Source organism: Paroedura picta, chromosome 1, assembly GCF_049243985.1.
Source record: "Paroedura picta isolate Pp20150507F chromosome 1, Ppicta_v3.0, whole genome shotgun sequence".
Lineage (NCBI taxonomy): Eukaryota > Metazoa > Chordata > Lepidosauria > Squamata > Gekkonidae > Paroedura > Paroedura picta.
The window spans coordinates 46,230,920-46,246,039 of NC_135369.1; the positions used below are offsets into that span (position 1 = coordinate 46,230,920).

The following is a 15,120-nucleotide window of genomic DNA, read 5'->3' on the forward strand; positions in this document are numbered from 1 at the left end:
AAAATGAATGCATATGTTCCCCCATTCACATAATTTAATCTGAAACACTAATTCTCAACCATGGCTACTCCAGAGAACCAGAGGGGTTACTTCAGTTAGGGAGGGTTTTAAAAATTTTATATACACATATAAACTATCCCAGGGAGGAATCAGGAGGACAGAGTGACATTCTGCTCATCTGCCTGGTCTGTGGTGGTCTTACTGAATTCACACACAATGGAAAAGGAATGGGAGGGAAGAGCTGGATCTGCTGCACTCCCCCCCCCCCGGCTCCTCCTATTCTCTTCTTGCTAGGGGCCTGGATTGGCAACACTGAAGGGAGGCTATAAAAGCATAAAATTGAAGCCTATCCAAGCTCCTGAACAACTATAGTTAGAAAAATATACATTTTCAAACGTGCATTTAATCAAGAGCCAGCTTGGTGTTGTGGTTAAGAGCGGTGGCCTCTAATCTGGTGAGCCCTAGAATCAGAGTTGGAAGGGACTAGTCCAACCCCCTGCACAAAGCAGGAATTCACAACTACCTGCCCACCCACAGTGACCCCAATTTCATGCCCAAATGATCCCTTCACCGACAATCTCCAGAATCCAGCCTGGCCTGGAGGAAATTCACCTACCATCCCACAGAGGCGATTAGCAATTCCCTGGGTATGCAAGAAAGGGCCACCAAAGACAAACACTGGCACATGCCTTCCTGCCCACCCACTCACAATCTGCCTAAATTCTTACAATCAGCATTTCTCTTAGATGACTATCTAGCATCTGCTTAAATACTTCCAGAGAAGGAGAACTCACCACCTCCCAAGGAAGACTGTTCCAGTGAGGAACCATTCTGTCAGGAACTTCTTATAGATGTTTAGCCGAAAATTCGTTTGAATTAATTTCAACCTATTGGTCCTGGTCTGCCCCTCTGGAGTAACAGAAAACAACTCCGCTCCATCTTCTCTATGACTGTCCTTCAAGTATTTGAAGATGGTTATCACCTCTTAAGTCGACTTCTTTCCAGGCTAAACAGATGAAGCTCCCTCAACCTTTCCTCATGTAACTTGGTCTCCAAACCCTCACCATCTTCACAGCCCTCCTCTGGACATGCTCCCTGTTTGATTTCCTGCTCCTCCACATGCAGCCAGCTGGGTGACCTGTTCTGACTGAGTAGTAATATCAGGGCTCTCTCAGCCTCACCTACCTCACAGGGTGTCTGTTGCAGGGAGAGAAAAGGGAAGGGGTTTGTAAACCACTCTGAGACTCCTGGTAGAAAAAAGCGGAATATACAAACCAACTCTTCTTCTAATTCTAAACAAGCCCTCCTGTTTAGCAAAGCTAGATTAAAACACTCCCCAATCAAGCTGTCGTAATTTTTTTTTAAGTTCCCAGATTTTTAATCTCTGCAGCTGTGAGTCAATACTGTTCATCAATACTTATGAAAGTGCACAACCCTTATCTTTCAGGGTCAAACTAGACTTGAGTGAGAGGGAAGGGTGTGCATCTTTTTTTTTTTTTAAGACCACACCAAAAGTGAAGCATAAAGCACTTTTGCAAGAGACAGCTAAAACAGGTGATACAAATACAAAAAGCACAGCCCCTTAAAGCAGTTTCTCCCTGAAGCTCTACGCACTTGATGGGCAACACACAAAGCATCAGAAGTGTTAAGAGGAATGTTGCATAACTGGTACATACATGGACAGAGGCTAGGGTCATAACTTGTGTTCTTCAACTGGCAACAGCAGGATAGTGGTAAAGAAGACTGCTCATTATCAGGTTTGCATATACTTGTCACACGTCCAACTTGTGTAGAGACGGCAGGTACAATTCTGACTCCACTTCCCATGAAATATGGTTTCTAAAAGTGAACAGGGATTCTGTGTAAACATTCAGTTAAGGTTGAATGGTAAAGAGAAGAAGCTTTCCAAAATATAAAATAACTCTGCCAATCCTGTTGGATGGTCAAGGAGAACAGAGTGCTGCGCTATTTCCAAATTGGTCTAAAGGCCAGCATCTATGGAACCTTTCTCAACCTTTTTACCATTGAGAACTCCCTGAAATGTAATTCAGGCTTTGAGAACCCCTGGAAGTGATGTCAGCAGGCCACACCTCCCTGCCACGCCCCTGGAAGTCACATGTCACCAGAAGTGCCAGCACCCAGACACTCCCACTGGATGTGACATCACACTCCACCATCCCCCAATCAGACTAAAGGAAGATGGCCACTGTAATTCCAGTAGTAGAGGATTACCATTTTTTCTCCTCACCAGCCGAGAAGGGCTATAGTGCAACCTATCTCAAAGGCACCAATGCGTACACTAGCTTTTGCATTGGGTATAGAAATGGTGTGAGAAAAGGCTTTAAAATAATGGCCTGCAATATCTTTTTCTTCTCCATCTCCATTTACATTCTTTAACCTCAGACACATGTAACTGATCCTGATAAAGGTATTCTGTGGACTGTGGTATGGTTTTGGATTTGGGATCAGGATGGCTACAAACAATGTTTTACGAATAGGCTTCCAGAAATATGTACCTCCACAAGCTTCTTTACAAAACTCCTTGGAAGTGTATGATCTACATGAAACTCTGTTCTTGGCTCGGGAGCAGAAAGCTATTGGTGGTGAGTCACTGTAATAACGGTTTTTTGTACTGCTATATTTGAGTTTCCTACTGTGTAATCTACCACAGTTAAAATAAAAACAGGTGGGCAGTCAGTTATTTAGCTGCAAGCAAAGCATGGCAGCCCTCCTGATGACCTCTTAGTGTCAGCAGTGCGTTCTGAGGACAAACATCTTCTGGTGCACTCACCTGCAAATTGCATTAAAGGTAGGGATGTTGTCTTACTATTAGGCAAGATGTTTGCATATTTCAAGAACATTGCATGAAACAGACTTTGTACCGGCTCCTGGGCTGCCTGTAGCTCATCCACTAATTTTGTATTGCACAGTACATCTATATGTACTAAAGACAACTAATGACACCATTCCACTCAAGGTTCTTTCCCCCATGCAGGGACCTCAAGAAGAGAAAAAACTACTTGGGTAGGGAACAGTTCTTGGATTGACAAACATCAGGAAGGGAAAGAATTGAACATACCCTCTCTCTTCCACACACATACCCCCTCCACCCCCCAGTCTTCTGCTCTGGAGTGCAGCCTCTACAGCTATGGCACGATGAACCTGTTCAACTGTTTGAAATCAGACAACTGCCCACCCCTTAAAATATGACAGGAATGTCCTAGTGAAGTCTAACTGTAAGAGACAGATCCTTTTTCAGTTTTAAGCACAGCGTAAAGACCGAGGCTACTCATTAATGAGATAATCAATAAATGCTGTGGGGATAAATGCTGTCACATAAATGATGTGTGTCTTCCATTACTTATTATTAGAAAAAAAATAGTTTTAAGGTTCACAGGCCAAGAAGCTGCGCACCACTGACAGAAGAAGGCTAATGACTGTCATCTTGATTAGGGCAATCAGTTCTGCTGCTGTATGTTTAGATTCCAAAAAGTGCCATGCAGTGTTACACAACAGGCATTAAAGCTCTGATACAACTTGATGCAGCACAACTCTAAAGGGGAATGATGGTGTTTTGCCACGTTCCATAGGCTTTATAAAATGGCTATAGGAAGGATTATTACCTATGTGTGGTAAAGATACACATTACCAAAAACAAAACAAAACCTGGATCCACTAATATTTACTCCCATATCAGCAAGACTTCAAACTGGAAATTCCTCTTCAGATGCAGGTACTGTGTGTCCAACCCACTGGTCATCACTGTTGCTCTTAAGAAAACGTCAACAGGAGCCAAGTGCATATACCTTATTTAAACACACTTGCTTCAGAGCCAAATATGTACACTTCTTCAAGATATAGTTGCATGGAAATCATTCTCACTTCCCCTATCAAAATGGCCAGATTTCTCCTGATAAACTCAAACAGAGAAGATGAAAAAAAAAACTTTTTGCTGTCCATAGTAATCAAATATACTGCCTCTTTTATACAGAGTTTCCATTAAAGCAACCTGACAAAATCAAATAAAGTGATTTCACTCACTATTGGCTTGCACTTAAAGCAATCTCTCTTTTGCATCATAGCTTCCCTTATACTTCAATGAGTGCATGTAGCCTGAGAGTTACTTCAAATGTATATATTTCCTACACAAAATGTATCCCAAATACAAAAAAACATTAGCACACACAGAGATCCATGTCTCTTAATGGACTGTGTACAGATGTCTACTTCATTACTAAATATAATGTTCAAGTTGACTACCCACTCCCTATCTGATTGTCCCTCCTTGGGGTTTGCTGCCAATGGAGAAAGACCACAATGCCAATGAGGGCCAATCAGTTCAAATTACAGTCTGCCAATGAGGGCCTATCAGCTCAAATTATATGCAGACAACTCTACCAAAGAGGGGCTATCAGTTCAAATTGCAAGCAGACAACTTAACCCCTACCTGATTGGCTCCCTACCTGATTTTCCCCCAATAGGAGATGGCCCTCAGCCAGGAATGGCATGCCCTGGTAATTTAGCCCCACTCAGGAGGGAGCCCAGAGCCAGGAAGGGTTAACAAAGACTCAGTTTTCTGTAATCAACTTCCTGCCGGTTTCAGAAGTTTGCTGGGTGGAAAAGGAGGCAGCCACAAAGCATGCCCCGCTACCAGTATTAAATTCAGAAGATGCGTGTGGGGCAGCCTCTGTGTGCCTTTGGAGGGGGCTTCAGGAGACCCAGAAATGCCCCCCTACCGGCCCTTTGGGACCCAGGGCCACCAGGAAAAGCCTATGGGAATGTTTACTCATGAGTAAGTCATGGCCCCTACCATGGGAATGTTTACTTATGAGTCATGGCCCTTAAATAGGAATGGCCTGTCCGGGTAGTTTAACCCCAATGAGGAGGAAGCTTTTTGCCTGGAAAGGCTAATACAGGATTAGCTCTCTGCCTCCAACTTCCTGCCAGATTCAGAAGTTTGTGAGTGGAAGAAAGGCTGGCATCACAGCATGTCCTACTAGTGGTAAGTTACCCTAGCCTCCTGACCTCTTTCAACTGACGGGGGGGGGGGGGGAGCTACCTCCTGGTGCAGCCTCTGTATACCTTTTGGAGGGGGGGGCTTGGGAGGCCTAGAAACAGCTCCCTGCTGGCCCTCTGGGCAGCCAGGAAAAGCCTCTGCCTTGGGAATGTTTACTCATGAGTAAGTCAGATGAGATTTGCCATTTGCAATCTGAGAAGGGAGGAATGCTTTGGGGCATCACAGACAATCATAGACTTTCTATATGGATAGCACCTTGGTCTTGTTGCCTTTCCAAGACTATCACAAAAAGGAAAGTTGAAACCAATGGCATGAAAGATGAGGCACAGAAACACCATGAGGCCATGTAGAGGGGGGAGACACTGTTTCTCAGTAGTGCCTTCCCAGTGGAAGAGTTGTTTTTTATACCCTGCTTTTCACTGCCCAAAGGAGTCTCAGAGTGGCTTTTATAACAGCCTTCCCTTCCTCTCTCTGCAACAGACACCCTGTGAGGTAGGTGAGGCTGAAAGCTCTGAGAGAAACTGCTCTGTGAGAACTTTCTAACAGGGCTGTGACTCGCCCAAGGTCACCCAGCAAGTGGAGGAGCAGGGAATCAAATTCAGCTCACCACATTAGAAGCAGATGCTCTTCACTAAGCTATACAAATTGCCAATGCCTTAAAGAGATGTAGCTTAAAGATATACTTAAAAAGTACAGGAAGAAGCAGCTGCTTTTGACTTGCTCATTGACTGTTATAGGATTCTTTTCCTTTAAATTTGGACCTTCTGGCCAATAGCTGTACTTGGAGGTTGGTGACTCCTAGGTCAGGAATGTTGCTAGAGATTTGGAGGTGGACAGGAGCTTTTGTGTGCAGCCAACCCCCAGGGAGGCCACAGTGCAGGTATGCATCCTAGCACCCGTTTCCCTGGGTGCAACAGGCTTTGCCTTTAGTTATACATAAACATAGATTTACTACTAGCTGCAGGTTATGGCACAGATGGCTTCCAGCTAGTAATAAATAGGTTTCTATGAACAATAATAAAATTGAACGTTTATCATGCCTATGAGTAAGTTATCCTGGGGAACTTTGCTTCTCTCATAAAAGCCATCTTTTGTAACATGTTAGACCTATGTACAGATGGCAGCTTTCCAGAGAGTTGGAAGTGGTATTGTCAAGTGTTGTTGGATGTGTAGATTACATGATTCACAGCTGCCACCCCACTACAGTCTTTGATTAAACTGTTTTTACACTGTTCCACGGTACTTCAAATAGCACCTGAGAAAGGTTTTTACAAGCTGGCAAGCAGCACAGCCCACACTGCAACAGTAGGCATCTTGGATGTGATTACCAAGGGCAATCCATTGAATGCCTATGACAAGTAACACCTAGTGGCTATCAGTACACAGACTCCTAAAACGGGGGAAGATCCATTGAAACGGGGCTACGGCTTGCTTAAGAAACAGATTTTCCACAGGCAGAGATACCCACTGCTGTGGCTATATTTATATGGCCTTAGTCTGCTAACTGCAGAGCATACATACTGCCTCCAGGGTGGCACTCACGCTTAACTGCACACCACAAATCTGCAGAAGGGAAATTAAGAATTTCCCAGAGAAAATGACCTTCAATGACTTTTGGCAATTATATTCTCCACTTACAGACTGTACTGTCTGTATAACACCTTATATTTTGAAAGGATATTCATTAGATTTACTGTGCTGCTATGCACCTTGAATAGCGGATTAAATAATTTATTAAGGGCCCCGAGGGTGGGCCCTGTCAGTGATGAGGAAGGGTGCCGATAGGCCCCTTCCCCCAGACTGACAATTGGAGGGCCCAATTGGCAGGCGCAAATCGCCTGCCAATTGGGCCCTCTGATTGTCAGTCCGGCAGCAAGGGACCAATTGTGAGCCACGCGCAGCATGGCTCACAATTGTTCCCTTGCCGCCAGACTGCCTAATTGGGAGGCTCTTTGCGCCTCCCGATCCGCCCCCTTCAATCTTGCCTGCAAGTGGCCGCCCGCCGCCATTTCCTCCGTTGCGGCCCGCCCGGCCGGTTGCTCCCTCTCTTCACGCCCACGAAGGGGCAGCTGCCGCGGCCCTGCCGCCTCCTCCGGCACAACTCGGCCCGCCCTGCCCCCCGCCGCTGCCACGGCCGCCCGCCGTGCCAACGACGCCCGCTGCAACGACGACACCCCCCCGCCCGGCCCCCGAACCACTGCCCACGCTTCCGCCACCGCACCGCTGTGCCCACACGGCCTGCCCGGCCCCAGGAACGTGGCGCTTTGCTCTGCCGCGCCCACTGCCGCGGCCACCGCTGTCGCCTCCTTCAGCAGGTACACCCCGCTGCGGGACACCCAGCCCCAGCCTGAGCCGCCCCTGCCCTCACCAGCCCACTAGTGCCCGCTGCATTAATAAATAAATAAATAAATAAATAAATAAATAAATAAATAAATAAATAAATGAGGTACAATATTTGGTAGCTACTGATCTTCGGGCTCCAGGTGGATACTGGTACTGTGCTTTGGGGATTTTTTGGAATTATGCCACCAACAATGTCCACTTTTTATAGCTCACCTAGAAGCTTGTGCTGCAGGCAGAAGCACAACTGGAACTGTCATTGGGGAGATAAGAGCAGCAAAGAACTGAAGCACATCTCTGGCTTGCCAGCAGCTTCTTCTCAGTAAGGTAACTAAACTCTATCCTAAGGGTAGTCAAACTGCAGCCCTCCAGATGTCCACAGACTACGATTCCTATGAGCCCCTGCCAGCGTTTGCTGGCAGGGGCTCATGGGAATTGCAGTTCATTTGACTACCCTGCTCTATCCTGTCAAGAAATTCTTATGCAGTGGCTCATCTCTCAAATTCCTCTACCAAAATTTGGTATTCCCAGAATTTAAGTTCTCACCTGGAGCAGCATCTTCATGTGGATATGAAACATCTCTCAAAGACAAACATTTTTAAATAGAATACTAAACTGACAGGGTTTTTGTGTTTTTTTGAAGCAGTACACAAAAAGCACTGTGAAAGGTTTGCTCAGGGCACAGCGTGTATTCCCATCAGGGCTGCAGTGGTAGCCAATAATAAATTTAGGCTATTTTTTTTCTAATTTGGGATTGCTTGTCAAGAAAATTATAATCCAGCCAGCTTCACATATTGGTTTTAAAGCCACCAAAGGGCTGTATGAGAACACTCATTTAAGCTAATGAGGTGTAATGGTTGGAGTCTTGGACCAGGACACTCAGGTTTAAATCCCCACTTGCTGAGTGACCATGGACAAGCTCTCATCTTAATCTACTTCACAAAGCTGTTGTGAGGACAAAATGGGAATAACGTAAGCCTCTTTGGGTTCCCATTGTGGATAAAGGTGGAGCATAAGTAAATAAAGCTTACAATACACATTGAGACTGGTCACCTGGCAGAAAAGCTTTTGTAAATATGAACATAGTTCTTTCATGCTGTCATTGTGCCATAAATAAATTAATAATATTGGTACGTACATGAATGAACAAGAAAAACATTTCTTGTGGTCTAATAACTTTTTTGGACAGGCAAGAATCATACTTTCTTGCAAATATTCCAGTACACACACAATTTGCACTTCGTAAGTTACTAGCCAACACCTGTCCCAGTCATTAAAAGCCAAGAACTTTTGTAAAGCTGCTTTGCTTGGTTGCTTGGAGGCAATTCTTACACATCTTAATGACATGCAAACCGGATGTTTACAAGAATGGTTTATAGCTTAACAACTATCACACAAGTCTAAAGTGATTTAAATCCTATTTTTAAAATCATTCATTTGTTCAAATTTCTCAAAGTGAAAACTTTTTCAATAGTCCACTCTTTCTTTAAAACGGCAACCCTCTTGGCAAGATCTCACACTTTTGGATTATCATCAAATACTCATGTTTGGCCTTGACAGAAGAAAGCCCCTTTTTAAAAGATGTAGTCTAAGCACCAGAATGGATCATAACTAAAATAAGTGTGGAAACAAACTAGGGTCCATTTCGCACATCTGCCAATGTTGCTGGATGTCCGTGGCAGCCCGAACTGCTACAGTTTGGTGTAGTGGTTAGGAGTGTGGACTAATCTGGCATGCCGAGTTTGATTCCGCACTCCCCCACATGCAACCAGCTGGGTGACCTTGGCACGCCACGGCCCTGATAAAACTGTTCTGACCAGGCAGTGATATCAGGGCTCTCTCAGCCTCACCCACCTCACAGGGTGTCTGTTGTGGGGAGAGGGAAGGGAAGGTGACTGTAAGCCGCTTTGAGCCTCCTTCGGGTAGAGAAAAGCGGCATATAAGTGCTGCTCCTGCTGCTGCTGCTGCTGCTACTACTACTACTCTTCATTTGTAGTGGAATTTTGACATTTTGCACAGTGCAAATTGTAGCACAATACTCATGTACCCATAGCACTTTTTTGGTAACACGCATGTTTCTGGTCTTCCAGGAAACAAGGCACTCTAAATTTGTGGTGCTTCTGCCTGCCTCTGCCCGTCAAACTGAAGAGCCAATCAAACAGATTGCCCTCATGGCTCCAAAACGCCCCTTTCCATTTAAATTTTATTTTTAAAAAATCCGAAAACAGATGTGGCAACAAATATGTGTTAAATTCACACAGAACTGTATTTCGTTGTAATACCCCCCCCCCAATGGCTTTTTACTCAAGGCTAAACCAGGGGGGAGGTATTCATTGGAGATGGAAAAAAGCCAGCTGTGGAAGCTTTCACAGTTCTTCCATCCACACTAATTAAAACAGCCTGCTGGTTGACATGCGTCTCCAAGAAAATAAAATAATAACATATAATGCATGTTAGTGCAGGCAGGGCAACATTTGGGCACATGGTGAGCAAGGGGCCCTGTGGTGTTATGATGCTCACTTTGAAAGTTTAAAATTTAAAGTTTAAAACCTTCTGTTGAAGGAAAAGCGTGCTCGTTTGTTCGTTGCTTTATACGAGTTGTAGGGGGGGGAGGCATTCCTGTCTCCCGGAAGCTTGGGGGTGGGAGCAGAGGAGGGACCTTCTTCCTAATGCTATTTTGAGAACGCACATGTCTTTTGCTGATGTGTTGCAGGTTGTTGCAGGGGAATGCACTTTTTACAATTCTCCCTGAAGTGCTATAAAAAAGCGAATGTTGCTGGAGTGTTGCGGTTTGTGTACGACATCGTGCACAATGTCAAAAATGTAGCATTTACAAAGTGTTACAATTCAGCTACATTTAAGTTGTGAGGAATTGACCTAGAAGTTAACCATGCTGAAAAAATTGCTGATGCTAACCAAATTGTTAAAGATTACAATAGAGTCTGTAACTGTACTCATCCAAATTCGAAACCTGTTTGTCTATATATCTAATTCCCAAGTGTACCCCCTACCTGCAAATCCGTAGACAGGGAACACACCCAAACAGGCGTTTCTCCCAACCTGTGTGATCCCTCCCCCCAAGTTTGCAAGAGAATCTAAAAAGTTAAAATACATTGGGGGTTTAAATTCCCCCACCCTCCAAAAAACACTGTCAAAGCATGTGCAGGCAACACACCTTACAGCAACTGGAAAGGGGCAGTCAAATGAACCTGGCTTAGTAAGTTTAAGATATTAGAACCGCTAACCTTTTCCCCAGCTTAGGAAAAAAATGAAACAGTAAAAAAGGTATAAGTACTATTTTCTAGGAGACTACTGTACGCAGAGCAAAACATGCTCACCAAGTCTACTGAAGGAAGAGTCAGAAGCAATGGCCTTAAATTTCAGCAAAGCAATTCAGGATGTGGAAAAGTGCAGCATAATGGTTGACGTAGTGGGCTTGGATGTGGAAAGTGAAATATGCACATGAATCTTACAGAATGGCAAGCCTCATACACCACACCTGATACTACTTTCCATCTTGAAGAACTCAAGGCAGCTGACAGTGCAAATAAAAGCTAAAACAACAAATATAAAAAACCCACAAACCCACAAATGAGTAAAAACATGTGAGATGCTGTCCTAAATAAAACTTGTCTTCAACTGAGTTCTGAAGACAGAAAGTGATGGGGTCAGCAGCACCTCCCAGGAAAAGCTGTTCTTATTCATGGGGTTGTCTCCAAAATGGTCCTCTCTCCTGTGCTCACCAGACAAGCTTCAATGATTAGTAGGACAGTCGCAAGTTCCCTGTGATCCTGCTGGGCACAAACATTAAGGGATGGTCTGAAGCAGAACAGAGTCCAGTGGCTCCTATAAGAGTGTTCAAGGTGCCACTGGACTCAAACTTTGGTGTCAAACAATAAAGAAGTCTGCTATTTATTTATTTCTATGCCACTTTTCCACCCAAATAAGGTTTCCAGGGTAGCAATCAAAACCTTTCAAAAGCTCCTTTCCTCATTTTGTAAGATGCTTACCATTTATTTAAGCAAGATCCCAAAGCAAACTATTATGCCAACAAACCTTTGGTTTGACTGGTAACAGGAATATCTACCAGGAATCAGGGAAGTAATTCCTATTATTGAGATAACAGTATTTAAACTGTAGAGAGGAGAATTATTTCCAGATCTTTGTGTACTATAACATTTATTAGTGAGCAGCGGCAAAGCCAGCTTACTGTAACAGTTAAAAAACTAGTTGATGCTCCCAAGAGTTTATGCTCTGCTTTGTAATGCTTTCAAATAAACTGTACCTTTAAAAAACACCTATTTGTTTATTTAAGCAGAAAGTGAGCACAGTAGATCAAATGTATAAAGCACAACGTTTTTGAGTGAAAAGGCACATAATGATATTGAGCATTTGTTCATAATTGATTTGAAGTATTCAAATTGTCTAACATTAGTTATACAGGGTTTCTCCAATTTGAAAGCCTGCAGAATGATATATTCCTCCATATAGCCACCATACAAAAAGCCACTGGAACATTGCTACCAGCCAGTGCCCTATACAATAACTCCTTATATGCCTCTGTATTTTCCTTGTTATTACAGAACTGGGGGCCAGGTAGACATTTATTTAATAAAGAAGATCACCTACTTTAGCACAATGGCTTCTTTAAAAAACAGTTATTCCTAGGTTAACAGCTGGTTTTGGATTGATACATAACACTGCTCCCTCCTAAACCCTTTATTTAGCATTTAGTAGTACTGCCTAAACTGTATGAAAATTCTACAACAAGCTTACCCAAAGATCTGTGGAACAGAGGATTTGTAGTAGTTCTAATTCAGAGATACTACCTATGTTTCTGCTTCAGCTTCACCCTATTAATAATAGCCCTGTGAGATAGTTAGGCCAAGAGAATATGTATGGCCCAAGATGACACAGCAAGCTTCCAAAGCATGAGAGGGGATTCATACTTAGATTTTCCAGATACTAGTCAAACACTCTTTACTACATCACATTGGCTCTCTGATGGTCACCCCTCCTGCCCAGCACTCAGCACGAACTTGCCCTTATCAGACTCACGAAGTCACAATGAGCAGCTGCATTGCATCAGATGAGCCACTCCATTTCTAAGAGGCACTTTTTGAAAAGTATTGGTTAATTTAAATTTTATAAGTGGCATGCTTCTGATAGAGTGCTTTCCTGAATTCACAAACACCGCTGACTATCAAGACAAAGCCAACACATAAAATATTAATTGGTGCCGTTTGACAACTACTGAAGAAGTAACAGTTACTCATCAAGAATTTGCCATCCAATTAAAAAGCTCTTCTACATAGACTGGTAAGTTTTTTTCTATTTCAGCATGTTTGTGGGCCTTATTCTTATTAAAAGAAAGGTATATCAGGCAAGTTAGAATGTCCAGAATGTTTGGATGTCCGGAAGCTACCAAAATCTGTCAAATTCTCTGCCATATGCAGTTATTCATTATGCTTCAGGATGGGAGGGAATACACTGCACTCTCCTAGAGAGGACTTGTTGTTTGCCTCGGGGCTACCAAGGAACACTGTAATTAGCAGATTGTGCCACAGGTAACTAGAAGAAGAAGAGTTGGTTCTTATATGCCGCTTTTCTCTACGCGAAGGAGGCTCAAAGCGCCTTACAGTCGTCTTCCCTTCCCTCTCCCCACAACAGATACCCTGTGAGGTGGGTGAGGCTGGGAGAGCCCTGATATTACTGCTCAGTCAGAACAGTTTTATCAGTGCTATGGTTTGCCCAAGGTCACCCAGCTGGCTGCATGTGGGAGAGTGTAGAATCGAACTCGGCATTCCAGATTAGAAGTCCACACTCTTAACCACTATACCAAACTAGCCCTTCAGCATCAAGATCAGACATAAGACAAGGCTGTTCAAGGGTGGAATACCAACAGTGGAAGCCTGGCAACTTCATGGAGGCCCAAAGCTATCTTGAAGACCTCCTAAACCATGGAATGATATTTAGAACACAGAAGAACCTGCATTTTTAAAATCACCACCCATGCTACTAGTAAATTGATTGTGCACGATTGTAGACAAATATCTAGACTTCAAGTAGCACAGCAAATGTTCAGTAATGCATGATTCAGTAAGTGCTCGTCTCCTAGGCTAGTCCTGAGAAGGAGTGTGTGTGTTCAAAGACAAATATTATTAAAACTAGCACAGCAAGATTGTTTTAGGAATTCTACAAAAAAAAGGGTGGAAAGTAAACCAGCTGGTACGTATATAATGGAATAAGGGTAAAATGATAGACTGAAAAAACAGATTGGGGCTTCTGGTACTGTAGCAAAAAGGGTTCAAGCATTAAGCAACGGAGAGATGCTCTTTTCCAGGTAGAATGTGATTTGGCTGGCTGGAGTTAATCTTGAGCTAGGTGCTCTACCAGCTCTTTTTTGTAATGTACTTGTTCTTTGCTTGTGGCACTTTATGATCTGAACCCCGGAGGTCAATCCGTGGACTATTATTAGGTGGATTTTTCTACATTTAGCAGAATTTTGCACATTCAGTGTGGTAGAGTACTATCAGACCAAGCTGAAAGTTCCAGACTCAAATCCCCAGTATGCTATGTAAGCTCACCCAGAGACCTTGGGCCAGCCTCTATCTCTCAGCCTACCCAAACTCACGGGCTGGTTATTGGGAAGGTAAGATGAGGGAGGGGAGAATAATGTTCTGAGCTGCTTTGAGTCTCCGCTGAAGAGAAAACCAAGGCATGTTTATCTAAATAAAATTAAAATAGTTTAGCCCTGGTCCTATCAAACACATGGTAACAGAGAAATTTAACAAATGAAAAAATATGCCATCTAAAAAAAGTTTTAAAACAGAACAAAACTTCATGAAGAAGGTGGAAGAGAAGGTGGAAGAGAAAGAAGTGAAAAGCAGATAAGTAGGGACAATTTGGGAAGCATCCAGAATGGGTAGGAAAAAATTAAGGCCCTAGGTTTCAGGCTTTGTTTCACAGTAAGTCACTGAAAGATGAGCACTTACTGGTTCATTTCAGGTCCTATTGCTTGCCATATGTGAGATAGTAAATATTTCAGGTAACTAATACAAAATCTAAACAACTTTATTAAGCACACATTATTGAACTTACTAGCAGAACTGATTACAATCTGCTCCTCAGTGCATGTTTACTCAGAAAAAAAAATCCCAAATTCAACAGAAATTCTTCCAAGGATATAGATTCGCAGCCTTAATCTGTCAACAGTATACTTTTTGGCACTCTACAACAACCTCCAAGCACACTCAGAAAGCAAAATTACCAAGACCTTGAGCAGTAAAAATTCAAAATTAATGTTTTAATTTTGATATATGTACAGTAGCACCACATCATCTTCTACAATGTATCTTGCACAATGAGTGTGTCAGACCCATTGCGTTTACTCTGAAGCCAGACTCACTGGGATTTATTTCTAGGTATGTATACATGATTAAAGAGAAGAGCTGTTTTTTTGTAACCTGCCTTTTACTACCTGAGGAAGTCTCGTGGTTTACAATGCCCTTCCTCTCCCTACTAAAGACATCCTGTCAGGTAGGTGGAGCCGAGAGAGCTCTGGCAGAACTATGACTGGCCCAAGGCCACCCAGCTGGTTGCATGTGGAATCCAGTTCTCTGGATCAGCCGCCATTCTTAACCACTACACCACACTGGGTCTCATTAGGATCTTAGTGTTAATTACTTCAAACAATTGCTAAAACTTTACATTCACAATAATTTAGGTTTCGATTAAGCTAATACAGAGAATACCATTTACAG

The 15,120-nt window shown here is 43.3% G+C and overlaps 1 protein-coding gene across 5 annotated transcripts in view; it reads right to left on the minus strand.

The window, feature by feature from the left end:
• SOCS5 (suppressor of cytokine signaling 5) overlaps positions 1-15,120 on the minus strand; it is a 79,148-nt gene that overhangs the window by 59,125 nt on the left and 4,903 nt on the right. For 4 of the 5 annotated variants that reach the window (XR_013230961.1, XR_013230962.1, XM_077337028.1 and 1 more), the window contains exon 2: positions 1,677-1,839. The exons of the other annotated variant lie outside the window; for it this stretch is intronic. The gene's annotated coding sequence lies outside the window, so the exon portion shown is untranslated. The remainder of the gene's footprint in view (positions 1-1,676; positions 1,840-15,120) is intronic. 5 annotated transcript variants of the gene reach the window in all.